The sequence below is a fragment of the Marmota flaviventris genome, chromosome 2 (genome assembly GCF_047511675.1).
Source record: "Marmota flaviventris isolate mMarFla1 chromosome 2, mMarFla1.hap1, whole genome shotgun sequence".
Classification (NCBI taxonomy): Eukaryota; Metazoa; Chordata; class Mammalia; order Rodentia; family Sciuridae; genus Marmota; species Marmota flaviventris.
In genome coordinates, this window is record NC_092499.1 from 29,360,794 (window position 1) to 29,378,108 (window position 17,315).

The 17,315-nt window shown below is 53.0% G+C and overlaps 1 protein-coding gene and 1 long non-coding RNA gene across 4 annotated transcripts in view; one reads left to right on the plus strand and one right to left on the minus strand.

The window, feature by feature from the left end:
* The window catches only part of Mideas (mitotic deacetylase associated SANT domain protein), a 66,298-nt gene that overhangs the window by 23,148 nt on the left and 25,835 nt on the right, over positions 1-17,315 (plus strand). Inside the window, exon 1 of one of the 3 annotated variants that reach the window (XM_027931494.2) lies at positions 569-990. The exons of the other annotated variants lie outside the window; for them this stretch is intronic. The gene's annotated coding sequence lies outside the window, so the exon portion shown is untranslated. Of the gene's footprint in view, positions 1-568; positions 991-17,315 lie in introns of those variants that run through there. 3 annotated transcript variants of the gene reach the window in all.
* On the minus strand, positions 15,531-16,627 carry LOC117794723 (uncharacterized). Its single transcript, XR_004618590.2, has 2 exons — positions 16,273-16,627; positions 15,531-15,928 (listed from the first exon to the last, which is right to left on the minus strand). It is a non-coding gene; the product is annotated as an uncharacterized lncRNA (long non-coding RNA).

Genomic DNA, 17,315 nt, shown 5'->3' on the forward strand with positions numbered 1-17,315 from the left:
AACCCTGACACCATTGGGAGGCTGGTGGAGGCCGGTGGGCCAGAAAGTGACACTCAGGGAGGCTGTTAATGAAGTGTCTTGGAGAGGACTGTGCACCATTTACCGTATCCAAAGCCAGGGTTTTCTTTTGTGGAAGAAAGCGACTTGTGCCCTCCCCAACATCACACACAGTTTCCTGGCAGGCTTGATGGGTTTCCAAACATTTCGTCACCGTCTCTTCCTGACCTTGGTGTGCAAGGAACGAGCCGCGTGGCCTGTTAGTTCCAGCTAAGCCATCGGGGGCGCCGGCCTGGGATGGGGGAGGGTGGCGACCGACTCCGGAGTGGAGGTGAGGTCTGCTGGAAATCCCCAGCCCCGGCAGCCGCCGGAGGTTTAAAGACGCCTTCCTCGGCCTTATTTGGTCGCAGGAAGTGGGCGGCGCTGGGCCTGCTGGCGGAGAGGCTGCCCGGAGACAGTTGTGCTGATGAAGTGGTAGAGCTGGTTCCTGCTCGCCGCGGTGCGGCGCGCGCCGGCCGGCCGCTGGGCGCTCAGCGCTCCCAGCCTCGAGTTGTGCAATCCTTTGTAGCACGCCAGAGTCCTCCTTCGCTGTTGCCTCTCGCCCTCTCTCTCTCTCTTTTTTTCAAGCTGTGAGCTCAACCGATGAGTCAGAGCCGTGCAATCCTGACACTGCATCGCAGGACTGGGGGTGACACAGAGGGAGGGAAGAGCGCTCGCGAGGTGGACAGTACCCGCGCGGGGCGCGCCGAGGTTCCTGCGCCGCAAGCGGGGGGTGACAGCCCACGCGTCCCGCCCGGGCCCTGCCAGCAAACTTCCCAGCTTTGGGAGGCGCTGGCTGGTGGAAGACCTGCGAATACCGCGGGGAGGCGACGGCGCCTGTTTGTTTTTAAAATCGGAGAGTGCGTGCAAGCAGCCGGAGTCCAGGAGGCGACCGAAGGCTGCGGCCCGCGGCGGAAGGGGGACAGCAGAGGCCCGAGCTCAGGCAGGAGCGGGGTAAGTGGGCTACACAGCAGGCGGCCGAGGCCTGCACGCGGCGGGGGCAGCGAGGAGACCCTGGCGGCGCGCAAACGGTGGCTACTCGCTCCACGGGCTGCAGCTCTGCAGGCGCGGCCCGGAGCCCGGGTGAGGGGACACCGGGGCCGCCACGCGCCAACTTCTAAGGCCTGGGCGGCGGTGGGAGCTGGTGCGTGTAAACGCGCGTGGGCTGCCCGCAGTCCACTCCCGCGCGGCCCGCACCCTGCGCCCGCAGCTGCGTGTGCAGCGCAACCCCACGGTGTTTGTGCAGCTACGCAGCTCGCGCGCGGCCCCCGCCCACCCGGGCGCGGCCCCGGCAGGAAAACCCTCCAAGCCTCCCAGCCGGCGGCGGCGGCGGCGGCGGCGGCGGCTCAGGAACACGACTGCTCCTCCTCTGCCCGAGCGAAACGTGGTGTCCTTAGGGACCGGCTGGCGTGACGGAGCTCAGGCCCGGGAGGCGCGGCGAGGGGCTGGCGAGCTGCGGAAACTTGGCGCTGAAGCCCTTTTCCTTTCCAGCATGCTCGGGAAAGTGGGCTGGGGCACTGTGTCGGCGCCGGGACTCTGGGGGACAGAGGTGCTCGGGAGGAAGGGAACTGGAGCAAGTGTACTAGAGGCCTAGACTGGAGCGTTGAGCGCGGGCGGGCAGGCGGGCGAGCGCAGAGCCGCCTCACCCCGCGTACCCTGGCGCTGCTGGCGCACCTCAGACCTGTCATCTGCCTTGCCCGCCCCCGCACGCCCGCGCCGCAGCGGCCCTCGGAGCCCGCGCGGCGCCTGCCCGGGTGCTGTGGTCCGTGGTGCTTGTCGGGAACGCCGGAGCCCAGGTTCCTTTGGGCCCTGCATATGGCTGGCTCCGTGGAGTTAATCACCTCACCACCACCAGAGAGAGAGAGAGAGAAAACATTCACACAGGAGCGTGAGCACCAGGTTGCCCCTCCTGGGCCCCCACCCACTCTGGGTAGAGGCTGAGGAGCCTGGTGCGCCCTAGAGCTTTCAAGCCTCAGCCCCAAGGCAGACCTGAAAGAGGTGCTTGCCACCCAAAGGGGAGGCCACTGAGCATACCAGCTCATCCTCTAGCTGCTGGAAGGATGAAAGGGGAAGTTACTTGCCCCATTTAAAACTCTGTTGGCCACAACTTCGGTGGCTACTTCCTGCCTCTACCATCCTGTGTTGGACGCCAGCATGTGGAGCTCACTGGAGAGTGGGGGAGTGCTGGCTGGTCCTGGCTGGCCATGGAGGCTGCTGTGGCACGTGTGTGCCCCATCCCTGTTGGCAGCTGTGGCTGGGGAGGGGAGAGGGTGTCTGGCTTTCTCCAGCAGAGGGAGCCTACCTAGCCTGGAGGTATTATCTACCTTCAGAACTGAGGTAGGTCTTGGTGAAGGTGGAAGAATTTGCAGCTCTAAGAAGCCACTTGTACTTTGGGAGCCTGGATTGAGGGGAGAGACCACTGATCTTCCTCCAGAGGCTGCCCTGGAAGGTGTGCTGCTAGCCCCTTTAGAATCAGAGAAATGCACCCTTCCCCCAGGTGTTAGATGGCTTCAGAACCAAAGGGAAGGGACGAACTTTCCCAGGTTGAGAATATATGGGTCCTCTTTTTCTCCTGTTCTGTACAGTGAATAATACGGGTATAAACATTCAATTACTGTGATAAACCTCTCATTGCATGGCTCTAGTCCAGTCTCCACTCTAATTGGATTGGCCTCTGGCTGTTTCTCTGGTCTATGTAGTGCCCAGGGGACAAGAAGGTGAAGAACCTGGAGGATGACCCCCCAGTTTATACAGTTTGCTCTGGGGCAGCCCTGTCTACTTCCAGGGTGGCCTCTCCACGCATCAGGCAGAACCCCGACTCTCCCTGGCTCTGTCAGCCTACTGCTAGAGTGCCTTTGGAGTGGCCACAGGGATGAGAGCTTAACTTTAAACATGGATTTAAAAATAGCCCCATGTTTGACCCCTTGGCCTCCTGCTTTTAATAAATGGAAAAAAAGACAACATGCAGTATAGCTGCAATTGAGGGCCTCCTGTGGTTTTAAGACCCAGGAAAGGGGCTGGGGATGTGGCTCAAGCAGTAGTGCGCTCGCCTGGCATGCTTGCGGCCCGGGTTCGATCCTCAGCACCACATACAAACAAAGATGTTGTGTCTGCCGAAAACTTAAAAAAAAAAAAATATTAAAAATTCTCTCTCTCTTAAAAAAAAAAAAAAAGACCCAGGAAAGGTTGCTCAGTGGAGCCAAGACTTCTGGAGCAAGAGGGGAGTGGGAGGGTGATTGGGTGTGTGTGCATGGTGTGTGTCTTGGAAGGTGAATGGGCCTGGGTCAGGAATTTTTAGCCTTGATAGCCCCTCTCCTGTAGTTGAATCTCCAAGAAGAAAACCTCGCTCATGGTGAAGAGGGAGTGGCCACAAGTGGCTGGGATACTCTTGCTTTTCCTTCTAGTTTGGTTTCAAATGCCACTTCTTAGGTCTTATGACAATGAGTGTTCAGAAGAAGGTCTTACCTTTGTCATCTTACGTAGTTATTTGTGCATGCACTGCAGTGTGGTAGTCAAAATTATAGACTTAGGCTAGTTTTCATATCTCCTTTTGCAGAGTTGCTGTGAGGGCTCTGAGTGTTTGGAAACTGTAGTCTCTGTTCCAGTGTAAGTTCTTTGTTGTTCCCCAGTGCCTGGCATCCTGTAGGTGTGTAGAACCTTACTTGTTGAAGTAGGTTGAATGAGTGAACAGTGGTGGACACGTGTAATCTCAGCTACTCGAGAAGCTGAGGCTGGAGGATCAAAGTTTGATACAAGCCTCAGCAATTTAGCAAGACTGTGTCTCAAAGTAAAATAAAAAGGGCTGAGGATGTAGCTCAGTGGTAGAGTGCTTGCACGAGGCCCTGAATGGGGTTTAATTCCCAATACTACAAAATAAATAAATAAAGAAAAAAATGTGGACTTGGCATGTGGAAGGCACAATGAGTCTCTGCTGCTGGGACCTCTTTATACTGTGTCATTAGTTTCAAAAGGATCAGTCTCCTATGAATGATTGTGATGTTGATGAACCCAGTTTCCTGGCAGTGCCCTGAAGCTGGCCTTCTAGAACCTCTCGTCATCCTTACTGAAAGGAAAAGAGCGAAAGAGTTGTGGAGCCTCCTGCCCTGGTATCTGCTAACCTGCATATTTCCTTCTGCCAGGCTAGGTTGGCACCCTCCTGTGTGCACATGCCCTGGTGCAGGAACAGCTGCAGCATCTCCTTCCCTGATTCACTGCAGGCTGCAGGAAATGCAGCCAGTGGTTGTATTTGGTCGAAGATATTGCTTTTGCTATTAGTACTCTGAATGTGTGGGGCTGAAGGAAATTGTTCGCTGGGCTGGGGCTAGGTGGAGCCTACTGAAATCCCAACTCTTACTAAGGGATCCGCATTTGCATTCAAAGCAACATTCAGGGTACTATGAGACTGTGAGCTCATTTTATGAATCAGAAGCATTACAGCATAACTTTAGTGCTGGAAACTGCTCTTTGGAATCCAGATCACCCTCCCTCCACCCCAGCACACGCACATTTACTCTCACAGTCACACACTTGGAAGCAATAGTAGTTAGTGGGGGCATCAGTTCAGATTCCAGAGCCATCAAGCAAAACTTGTCAACACCCACTTCCACCCCTACACTTAGAACACCGTTCTTGATGGTGTGTGGCCAGTTACCCTGGCAAGGACACTGAAGGAAGTCTGGTAGGTGCAGGGGAATGAGACCTGCTCAGGCTCAGGTTCATACTGCACCTTTTTTATTTGCAGTGTGCTTTGGGCATTGCTTAACTTCCTGAGCCTCAGTTTCCTTCCGCGTAAAATGGGAAGGATGTAGTATTTCACAGGATTTCCGTGAAAACTAAACAAGATCATGTGTATAAAGCGACTGGCACATAGTAGGAACTCAGCCAATGATGGCTATCATTTCACTAGCTCCTGGTCCAGCTGCTGTTGCTTTTTGCTCCTACCAGGGAACAGGAAAAGAAGGATGTCCTGCTTATGGTAAGAAAGCAGTGTCCTGTGCTTATGCAAATGAAGCTTGTTTTCTAACTTCCACGGCCCTGGGCACAAGTTTGTGATCCACTACCCGCTAGATGAGCCTAGTCACTGGCCCATTTGTGCCTTAGCAAGGGACTCTGTCCCTGCAGACAAGGTTTAAGGGCTCAGCTTCCCAGAGATCAGTTTGTGCTCTGGGGAACCTACCCACACAGGCCCCAGGCTGAACTGGTCACGTGGGCGTGGGCAGGAGGAAGGTTGCTTTCTCAGTCAAGGAAAAAGTCCCCTTGTCTTTGCTTCACCTGGGCCTCTCAGTGTGACCAGGATGGAGGTTTGGAGTCATCCTTCCAAGGATCACCTTGGCCCTTTCACTGTTGAAATAGAGCACCGGTGGGGGCAGCATCCAGGCATTATATAAGAAAGTTGCCACATGTCAGGGAAGAGCTGAGGTTTTGCTGGGTGGAGGTGGGGGGGTCTCCCTGCGGGAAGCGTGTGCTGCTGTGGTTTGTGGGGCTGGTGGGGAGGAGTGGACCCAGCCTGAGACTTCCCTGGCAGCCTTGCTTTCGCTCTTCCTGGAACGCAGCCTCTGCTGAGGCCAGCTAGGAAGGTGCTCCTTTTTCCCTCTGTCTTTCTCTCCAGCCACAAGGAGCTCCCTCGTGGTGAGAACGTTTTTTTTCCAGGCACTGCTTTTTCCTGCAGGAGTCTCGAGGTGGGGGAGGGTAGCAGCCAGGGCGAGGTAGGCAAGCCTGGAGAAAGGGAAGCACCCTGGGCTTGCTGCCAGAAGGGGGTTCCCTCAGGTCATGCAATTTCTCTGGGGAACTGGGGTCCAGAGAGGAAAGAATGTTTTGAGGGATTTTGCTCCCCAGCTTTTCCCAATAGTCTGGGCAGACAGAGGCCCCAGTCCAGTCTGCTGGGGCTCAAATTTGTCAGTTTTCTGCAAGGGAAGGGTAACTTTAGTGGTAACTAGAGTACAGGACGGTTGGCCCTTCAGCCTCCTCCTCCCTGCCTGTTGGCAGAGCCTGGGACAAGCACCTGGCTCCTCACCTGACCTTGTTCCATCTGAGGCCCCAGCTGGCCATAGGTCATCGTTCTGAACTACCCAGCTCCTGGGAGTCACTGCAGGGCTGGAAAATCCTCTGGGACATCTAGTCCCACTCCACTTTCAAATGAGGAAGCCAAGAGGCTGTGAATTGCTGTAGGTTGCCATAGAAGCTCCACTTTCACCCCAGGGAGCTGGGGAAGAGTGGCTGTGCCTGTGTCCTGTCCAGGGTCACTGCCCCTCCCAGTTTGGAAGTTGGGAGGGTTGCTTCAGTGCAGAAGAGCCCAGAGGAATACTGTCTGGGCTTTTGGGTGTGGCCCAGCCCTCAGCTGGCTCCATAGTTATTTATTTGTGTGTGTGTGTGTGTGTGTGTGTGTGTGTGTGTGTGAGCTCTGTGGTTGGAAGGCCAGATCTGAGTGAAAGCAGAAGTACCCACACTACGTCAGCTATACCACGCACAGATTGGGCCTTGCGGGAACAGTCAGGAGAGGAAGAAAGTGGGCAGAGGTGCGTCGGCATGGTAGCTGCTAGTGCTCATTCTGTCCTTGCTGCCAGCTTGCACACTTGAGCATAAACAGCATTTTCACGTTGTTGGCAGCTGCCTTTCTTTGCTGGCTCTGGGCAGAAGAGGTGCCAAAAATAATCAGGCGGGCACTTCCACTTGTGGAGTATTCACTGGTGGCCTTTGGCAGGCTTGCTTGCCTTCTGCAGGCCCAATGTCTCTAGTGTCCCTGCTCCTATTTCCTGTGGCCACCCTTCCTCAGACTCCCTCAGGCAAAATGGCACCTTCCCTTTTATTACTTTTCTTAGACTGAGCCCAAGAGGGTGGTGGCTCCTCCTTGTGGGCCTGGGAGCTCCGCCAGGTATCATGTGAGAAATACCCTTACCCCACTGTGTCCCTGCAGGCCCTGCTGGCACAGCTGAGCCCAGAGGAGGCCTGTGCTGTGTGTGCGCGCTCTCTGGACTGCCATCTCTGTCTCCTGGGTCTGTAGGCCAGATGCCTTGTGTGCCTGCCTGCACAGCCCTGGAAGAAACAGGCCCTTCATTCCCCCCAAGGTTTTATAGACTGATACTAACACCTGAGCTATCCCTACTCAGCAAAGGGGGAAGGAAATCACATTATTGAGTGCTCAGTTTGTGCCAGGCACTTCATCTATGAATTATCTCATCTAATCTCACAATACTTATAAGACAAAGCTATTATGCTCACTTACTAACAAGGAACCTGAGGCTTACAGGGGCTGCTGATGGGAAAAGCCATCAGGCATTCTGTCTGACCCTCTTGCCACACAGCTCCATACTTCTCCTGACATTTTTAATGTGCACAGGGAACAATACCTTACCTTTGGAATGCATTGCTGGTGGTGGGAATTTGGGTCAGTCATTCCTGCATGGGAGGAGGGAAAAGGCTTTGTTTAGGCCTTCCAGGGACCTTCCATGTATCTGCTCCTCCCTAAACACATCCCAGCCTCTGTAGTTCTGAGATTATCTCTGGGGAACCTGGGCTGGGGGCAAGTGGAATCTTGGGTCTTCTTTTCTGGCTGCTGAGTTTGACCCCAGGCCTGTCATTCCTGCTGGTTTGGCCCAGGTCCCAGAGAGCCTGGTTGGTGTGTACTTGGTGCTTAGGCTGAATGCTGTGCCGGTGCCTGGTGTGCTGTGCCAAAGGCCTCTGGGTGTATTTCAGGAACAATAAAGAATAAATCAACATAGGAGAAAAGGCCCTACAGCAGCTGCTCAGAGATTGGAGAAATGCAAGGAATGTGCAAGCGTTTGGCAGAGGGCCTGCATCTTGACCAGGGCCTGAGAAAGGGCCGATGCTGACTTGATGGTTGGCTGGGTAAGACAGGCAGCTGTCTGTGCCCACTCCACAGCCCTTCTAGGAGATTCCGTCAGCCATGCTGGGAGCCCTTCACTGCTGGCAGCAGCTGTTTGTGCTTGCTCATTAGCACTATTACCTCCATTCTTCACTGTCACCCCAAACCAGCAGACACCCACCCCAGCGTGTCCCCCATCCCCACTGCTAGGTGGGCCTTTTCTAGAGCTGGACTGCAGGAGAGCCTAGACTGATGGAGGCTCCTCAGGCTTGACCCCAGACACAGACCCGCTGCTGCACCTCCCTGCTGGGGAAGGAGATGAGCCAAACAAATGTCAAGGCCCCAGCAATGCCAGGTCTGGGGAGACAGTGCCAAATGTGAGGACATACACCTGGGAGCCCTGACCACAGCTCTCCCCAAGAAGTCATCCACATATCCTGAGCAGATGGCCATGGGTCCATGGTCACCTTACCTCTCAGGGTTTCATCAGCCATGAAATAAGGATTTCTACCATGGCATGCACGGGCACTAGTTGTCTCCTCCACTCAGGACATTTGCCAGGAACAGCTTTTTATTTAGGAACTTATGTTCTTGGCAGAAAAAGTCCCCCCAGAGGTGTGAGTGGTTATGGCTACAGCTCAGTGTGCTGGGGAGCGGGGCACATTGTCATGGAGCTGATTGGATTCAGACTTCAGGGGGCCAGAGGAAGGAACTAGAGCCTGGGCCCCATGGGAATTTGGGACATCTGACAAGCAAGGGAGAGTCGAGACTTTATTTTTAAAGAGCTGTTGGCCAACTGTGGGTACAGGATTTGAGGGTGTGGGAGGGGTGTGACTTCCTCCTGGGGGAGATGGTGTTGGGTCTTCTTCAGGTTGGCCAAGGGGTGGGAATCACCTGTAGCTGGGCCTCTTGCAGCCACCTCTGCTGACCAGCCACACTCACAGGACACCACAGTAGATTTCAGGCCAGCTGAAGCCACTCTTCAGGAGGAAGGCACAAGCAGGCCAGAGGCTTCTGCAGTCTACCTGGTGCTGCTGTCGCATCTCCCAGATGGCCTGTGGCACCCAGGCCGGAGGCAAAGCCTGAAACTTGGGGAGGGAGTTTGCAGAAAGAGCTCTCGAGACAAGTAGGCCTGGACTCCAGTTCTGCCCTTGCCTCTGTACTACTGTGACCTAAGGCAAGTGATTTGACCCTTGGGATCTTTCCAGGTTTCTTGTGGAGAAAGGAGGAGAGCAATATATTTACCTTGTGCACAGGTATAGTGTGTGTAATGCCTAGCACCCTCAAGAAATGTTAAGAGGTGTTGATGAGGGGCTGGGGTTGTGGCTCAGTGGTAGGGCACTTGCCTAGCGTGTGTGAGGCACTGAGTTTGATTCTCAGCACCGCCTACAAATAAATAAAATAAAGGTCCATAGACAACTAAAAAATATTAGGAAAAAAAAAAAAGGTATTGGGATTAACCTTGGCATGAAGCATTATATTGGAGTCCTTGATTCTGGGGACCTCCTATTCTCCTGGCTGGGTGTCCTAAGGCAAATTTCTTTCCTTCTCTGGACTACTGTGTGGAATGAGAAATTGGACTGGGCGAACTCCAGTATCCCTTGATATTTGGAATCTGTTCAGCCTTTCCCAGCTAGACCTTGCTTTGCCAGCTGGCTCCGGAGAGAGGCCCAAGCCACCTTCTCCACGTGGTAGGAGGCCTTTATTCCAGAGTGAGGTTCTGCTGACCCTGCAGCTTCCAACCCATCTCTGCCACCCTGCTCCCCCCTGTCTACACTCTTCCAGTCCAGGGGCTCTTACCAGTACCCCTAGTCTGGAAGGGAACCTGGCAGACTGAGGCTGGTATCATTTCCTGAGAAGAACATTATATACTGTGGGCCAGGAAAAGCAGCCGCCCTGGGAGGGAACAAAAGGGCAGAGTCCGTGCTGGCGTGGTGGGTTCTCAAGTGTAGCATTCCTTCTGGGCCCACAAGTATAGGGTGCTGAAAAGAGCGGGGACTTGGAAGGATCTTGCTTCTGACTTTTAACAGCAGCACCTCAGTTTCTGTGTGTAGAAAGGGGACAATAAGACCCTCTGTGGGAGGTTTGTAAGGTTTATACATTAGGATATGTAAAGCGTCCAGCTCAGGGAAGTGCTCTGTGAATGTTCCTTTCTTTGGGGAAGAATCTGTCTTTTTTATATTCTGTAGACTGGCCACAAATATTTGCCCGAGGCCATTTTCCCAAGGAAAAGCAGAGCAGCAGGACAAGCTGATGCAACTCCAAAGCCCTCATCACTGCACAGCTGTTTTGATTCGGAGATCAATCTTGGGGTCAGGATCAGTGTGAGTGGTGTGAGGGATGGGCAAGGGGCTACCCAGACATTTGTAAATGTCTGAAATCTGCTGCACAAAAGGTGTGTGGAACATGGGCTCAGGAAGGAGTGGCTTTTTTTTTCTTTTTTTGGGGGGTACCAGGGATTGAACCCAGGGGTGCATAACCACCAAGCCACATCCACAGCCCTTTTTTATATTTCATTAGAGATAGGGTCTCACTAAGTTGCTTAGGGCCTTGCTAAGTTGCTGAGGCTAAGTTTGAACTCACGGTCCTCCTGCCTCAGTCTCCTGAGTTGCTGGGATTACAGGCATGCGCCACCATGCCCTGAGTTGGTTGGAGTGGCCTTCAGTCTTTTAAAATTTATTAAAACCGGGCTGGGGTTGTAGCTCTGTGGTAGAGCACTTGCCTAGCTTGTGTGAGGCACTGGGTCTGATTCTCATCACCGCATATAAATAAATAAAGGAAAACAACTAAAAAAAGTATTTAAAAATTTTATTAAAACCTGTTTTATGGATTGATTTGTAACTTTATGTGCCATGTGCTCTTGAGAAGAATGTATTCTGCTATTGGGTAAAATGTTCTGTAGATGTCTTTTCAATATAATTTGTTAATAAATTATTAAAGTATTCTTTTTCCTTGTTGATCTTTTGCTTAGTTGTACTGTCCATTATTGAAAGAGGAGTTTTGAAGTCTCTGGTGATTATTGTTGAATTGTCTTGTTTCTCCCTGCAGTTCTGATAGTTTTTGGTTCATGTGTTTTGGAGCTCCAGTTTTTAGGTGCTTACATGTTTATAACTGTGATTGCCTCTTTTTTTTTCTTTAAAGATCATTTTCTAACTTTTTTTTTAAGAGGGAGAGAGAGAGAGAGAGAGAGAATTTTTAATATTTATTTTTTAGTTTTCGGCAGACACAACATCTTTGTTTGTATGTGGTGCTGAGGATCGAACCCGGGCCGCACGCATGCCAGGCCAGCGCACTACCGCTTGAGCCACATCCCCAGCCCTGTGATTGCCTCTTGATGGATAGATAAATTTTATCATTACAGAATGTTCTTTTTTGTATCCAGTAATACTTTTTGTCTTACGGTCTAATTTGTCTGATATTGGTATATCTGATATGGTTACTGTTTGTATGTTTATCTCTTTGTTTCTCTACTTTCAACCTGTTTATGTCTTTGAATATAAAAAGTGTCTCTTGTAAACTATATGTAATTGGATCATCTTTTTAAAAATTGTGCCAACCACTGCCTTTTAATTGGAGTATTTAATACATTTATATTTAAAGAAGCTATTGATAAGATAGGATATTAGTCTGCCATTTTGCTTAGGGCCTTGCTTGCTAAGTTGCTGAGGCTAAGTTTAAACTCCCCCATTTTGCTACTTGATTTTCATATCATGTATTTTTATCCACTGTTCCTCAGTACTATCTTCTTTGTGTTAAGTAGATATTTTTGAATATACCATTCTAGGTTGTAAAATAAGTCAAAATAAAGCTTGAATGAGATTTTTAAATTGTCATGCAATACACTTAGCACAGTGCCTGGCACTTAGTAGGTGTTCAATAAACATGAGCACTTGGCTGGGCCCCAAGTGCTATAAGAACCCAGGCATCCCTAGGACTAGCTGGCAGAGTCCACCCAGGACTCTGTGGGACCCCTCATATCTTCTGGGCAGGGCACAGCATTCTGGCAGTAGTTCCTTTTGGGGACTGGTGAGTAGTGGGTCCTGGGAAACTTCACCATACTAGCTCCTGGTCCTCGATCCCTTCCCCTGTTTTGGGGGGCTGCTCTGTGGGATGTTCGGTGCCGGGGCCCCACCTGAGCTGCCTAGGAAGTAGTGCAGATTTCCTCTCCTGCTCCTCATTCTCCTGCCACCAGACCCATGAAAAACCCTGTCAGGGTGGGTCTTCCTGCCTACACTGAAGTTTGAGAACCACTGCTCAACACAGACATGGGTGAGCAGCAGAGTGTGATAGAGAGACCTGATTTGGAGTCAGCAGGTTTGGATTCAAATCCTGGCTCCTCATTGTGAGCTCTGTGAGCTGGGGTGACTTACTGCTCAGAGCCAGCCTTTCCTCATTTCTCAGTTGGGAATAAGTGGTTATATAAGGCAGCAATGCTCAAAACCTTGGGCATGCAGGTAGTGCTGGTGGCTACCGTTTCGTGTGGCAGTTCCTTGTTACAAGGTATTTCTGTGGTTCCTTCATCTCCCCTGCCCCATTCCTGGCTATGAAGTTCCTCCTGGACCCAGACACCTGGTTCTCTAACAAGCGGTCCACTGCCCTCTCCATTGGCCCACTCTACCTCCAGGCTCCGCTGCTTCCGCCTCGGGGTAGAAACAGAAGGAAATTGAAGAAGCATTATGGGATAGCGGTGGAACATCATGAAGATTCAGAGTGTCAACAGTATGTGCTAGAGGGCTGCCTGGAGGAGGCAGGCCTTGAAAGAAGGCTGATTGTTAGAATAGATTTGGGGGTTTCCAGGTAGAGAGAACAGCTTTGTAGAGGCTTAAAGTGTTTCTCTCCGCCCACTAGATTGTGAGCTTAGCATGGGCAGAAACTGTGCCTTGTCTCCTGTGTCCCTAGAATGTGGCCTGCAGCCAGCACCCAGCAAATGCTTACTGAATGGATGAAGGGCCCTCAGCAGGGCAGGGTGTGTGATGGGAGAAGGGACAGGGTGGGGCCATGTCAAGGGAGGCCCCTGTGACTGGCCTCCTATTGGCCCAGGGCCAAGGCTGGCACTAGGGCACTCAGGCATGGGCTCCAGAGAGCCGTGCTCTGGACCATCAAGGAAGCCGGTCCTTTCCAAAAGGGGAGGGGAGGGGAACTGGAGCAGCCTCTGGTGGCATAAACCCCCTAGGGAACAGAGGGCGTGGGCACAGACCTGTGATCCTTGGTGGCCCTTGCCTCGGAGGGAGGTAGCCAGTCAGTCCCTCCAGTGTAGGTAAAAGCCTAATCTGGAGGCTTGATCCTCTGCAAGCTTTGCCCACGACTGCGTTGCTTTCTGCTTCACCTTCCCCTTGGAAAAGGGACCTAGTTATCCAGGCCTCCCCTGGATACCCTGTGGGTGTTTGTGGGGCAGTGGGGGATGGAGATAGTAAAGGTGGGTGCCTGGATGGAGCCCTGAGTGTTTCATGAGGCAAAAGATTCCCCTCTCGCACGTATTTCTTTTAAAAGTATCTCAGGGTTGGCATTTTTACTGTCAAAGCTCGGACTACAGCCAGCTTGAACCCTGGCCAAACTTCTGAGCCTGACTAGTTTGATGGCTGAGGCCCCGGGGAGTCTTGCTTCCCCTGTTGGCCTGTACCCTGCATCTCTGAGCATAAGTTCAGTACAGGGATGGGGTGATCCAGAGACTGTGTGGATCACTATTGGGAATAGGCAGGTCACTGGCCTCCTGTATGTTCTCTCCTGCTGCTAGGGACAGTGACACTTGTGGCAGGCAGGTCCCTGCCCTTTGCCTTTGAGCTTCCTTCCTTATTGGAAGTCCCTTGAGAACAGGGCTTATATGTCCAGTGGTTTGGAGAAATGGGACCTTCTGGACTGTGAGTGAATTCCCAGTTGTGGTGGGGTAGAGGGCAAATGGCCCTCAGACAGCTACTGTGTCTAGAGGGAAAGTTTATTTAGGACCTGGGCAATTCTAGCTGGCCCAAGACCACTTACCCAGTCTGGCTGTAGCCATGGACCCCAGATAGCTGGGAGAGAGCCTTTTAGAACACGAGCCTGGACTAGGGGGCCAGCGGGGCCATCCTGGGTCCCTTGTCATAACCCTGTCAGGTTGTCCTAGCTGGACCTTGGTGTTTTGAGGCCCAGGTCAGTCATGTCAGGGCACCAGGTAAACTGACCCACAGACTCTTGCTCCTGGCCATGGTTTAGGTAGGGGTGGGAAGTTTTGTGGCCTTTTTCCAAGTGGCCTACATGTGGTGTGGGACCAAAAGTTACAGTCCGGGAGCAGGTAGATCCTGGGCCAGACATTGGAAAAGGATTTGGGTTCACTTTACTGAGAGGGCCTGGGCTGCGAGGTTGGGGTAGGGTCTTGGGGCTGCACCTTTTCACATCATTCAGCCTTGTGGGGAGTGTGCATCATGGAGCGAGACTGGCCTTGGGAGCAGACAGGGGTCCGAGCCAGACACCTGGCTGTGAGTAGTGCCTCTGCCCAGGTATGCTCTGACTCACTTGGGTGCAGTCTTGAATGAGCATCCCATGAGGCAGTTATAAACAGTGTCAAGGCACAAGGTTCTGCAGACTGTGCCACGGAGTCCACTGTCTGCTGGGGACGGGGAAACAGGAACCTAGGATTAATGTGCTGAGGATGTGGGGGTGGGGTTAGGTGGTGTGATGAGCTCACACGGCAGCTCCTGTCTCAGCCTTGGGGTCAGGAAGCTTCGCAGAGGAAGCAGTGTCTGAGCCCTGAAGGATGAGCAGGACTTGGCTAGATGAGAAAGGAGGGAAGGTCTTGTAGGCAGAGTTCAGCCTGGCCAGAGACCTGGAAGCAAAGCGGAATAGCACATTGGAGGTCCTGACCATATGACCATATGACTCAAATGTGCCGTGTCTGGAGAGGTGGCAGAAGCCAAAGTCTGAAGGGATTTGTGGGCAGGGTAGGCAGTTTAGACTTTGTCCCAAGACAGCGTCTTTGATGCTTAGAAAAGTGACTCACCTGGAGTTCAGGGCCTTGTTGGATGCCTTGTTTGGGTCTCTCTTGCTCTTAGGTGGGAGATGGATGAGTCCTGACTCCCCTGCTTCCTAGTGCTGAGCTTGCAGGACTGGGGGTGGCCCAGATTTAAGAGCAGGATCTTGGAGCATTAGCTTCCAAGGTCCTGGGGGTGGAGGGGTTGGGTGGGGAGTATCCATTTGGCTCCAGCCCAGGTCAGAGCTGAGCCCCTGTGGCCGCTAGGCACCTCCTCTCTGCCTGTGTGTCCTTGACTCATAGCAGTCTTGTTTCTTTTTCTTTTCTTTTAAATAAATTTTAGTTGTTGATGGACCTTCATTTTATTTATTCATATGCGGTGTTGAGAATCAAACCCAGTGCCTCATGGATGCCAGGCAAGTGTGCTACCACTGAGCCACAACCCCAGCCCCGAGCAGTCTTATTTCTTAGATGAAACACTGATTGCTCCAGGTGGCTGGTGAGGGCCTGGTCCCCTCAGTGGCTACGGCCTGGTCCTCTGCCCTGTGGCAAGGGCTCACCAGACTCTCTTGGGTGGGCCAGCCAATGCTGGACATGAGCTGCTGCTGATGACACTTGAGAAAGCTTTGTGTTAGGGCTGTCATCCCTGCAGAGCATGGTGACCATGAACACAGAACATCCACAAGCCCTTACAGCACCTTCCCCTCAAATGTCTGCAACACCCACAGGTGGGTTCAGGGCAGCTTTTATTTCGTGACACACACTGCTTGCTTCTTGCTATAGATATTCCTGAAAGCATCACAGGTTCTGGGCCGCTGGTGCTGCCTCTTGCCTTGCCTTCAGCCCAGGGGGAACTGTGGGTCTGGTCAAGGATTGCTTGCAGTAGGAAGGGACGCGGGAAGAGAGCGTGACAGTCTGACAGATTGATAGAGTGGGATGCAGAGTCTGGGGCCCCATGGTGGCTGTGGGTTTCCTTTTACAGTGTTCCTGCATCCGTTGTCAGAGGCCCTGCATCTGGTCCCAGGGGTGAGCTGCCTACTGGGGTTCCTTCTTACACCCTCTTCCCTGTACCTCTGGGTACATAGGTCGGCAGCTTTTGCAGAGGGTGGCTTCCTTCCTCTTCCTCCCTGCAAGGAAGGCCAGGCTGACTACCATCTGAGGGACTGAGGAGTAGGAATGGAGCAGAAGAAATGGGAAGAGGTGGTTTAGTTCCGTCCCAAGTAGGCAGGGAGGTGCTAATGGGCTCACAGCTGGGAACCACCCCCATGGCAGCCAGAACTGAGCCAGCTGGGAGACTGCAGGAGCTAGAGAGCCCAGCCTGGTGGTCAGTGCTGCCAGAGGAAGCATCAGTGTCAGGCCTCCCTGCCGCTGGATCTCCTGTGCCTGCAGTCCCCTTTGTGGTGAGGTCCCTTCCCTGCCTTCCGCAAGACTGAGGGTCTCAGCTGTCTTGGGTAGAATGGGAGAGGGTTACCTGCCAAGGGATCAGGCAAGAGGAGACTTCCCACTGCCAAAGAGGAGTATCTGTGTTAGCAGATCCTCACTCTGAAGGTGGTGGGGTGCTGGGAAATGAACCCGGAGCTTCCTGGAGGAGTAAGAGCTTGATCTTGGAGTCTGGCAGATCTGGCTTTAAGTCCTGGTTCTGAGACATAATTATGGGTGAACACAGGCAAGTTACTTAGCTTCTAGGAGCCTCATCTTCCTCACCTGCAGAAATGGAAGTTAAAATAGCAACACCAGCCTTATAAGGCAGTTGTGGGAATTAAAAGAATGCAAAGTACTGAGGACCTTAGTGGCATAAGCCCAGCATTGCTTTGTTGTTATTGCTGCTGCTCCTCAGTGCTCTGCCTCTTGGGTGGTCCCCTCCCCTCTTCCTCCCAGGTTCCCAGGCATTTTTTTACTCCTCTTCCCATCCCCCCAGAGGCTGGCCTTTCTTCTTTGGGGGCCCCAGATCTGTGAGTCTGTGCCCCTGGCACTGTGCTCTCTAGTGGGGGTGACAGGGAGGCCTTTGCAGCAGGAAGCTTTTGGGGATAATTCAACTTCCCCCAAACCAGGCTCCTTGATTTGTTCTAAGGCAGTGTCTGTCTCAGTATCCCCAACCATGGCCCCCTCCAAGAGCAGAATTAACGAGTAGGGTCCTAGCAGCTGAGCGCAGCCCCTCTGGGCTGAGTTCTGGAGCTCCCTGCACAGGCTCCACCCTGTTCCCCCACATCTGCCCCTGCCTGGGCCCCACTATCAGGCACACACTGGCACGCGCACCCAGGCCTGCCTGCCACGTGGGTCTTCCCTTGCTCCAGGTCCCAACCCCCAAGCCTGTGCTGTGGCTCGCTGGGCGACAGAGCTGTGAAGGGGGGAGGCAAGAGTGCATGTGAACGCTTCCCCCCTCCTCCCACCAAGGCACCAGGGCACATGGGCCTGCTGGGTGCCCCTGGGCCTGCTGGGTACCCCTCTGCCCCTCCCCTCTCAAACGTTCTTCCTTCCTCTGTCTCACTTCTGCACACACGTACTTCTAGTTCA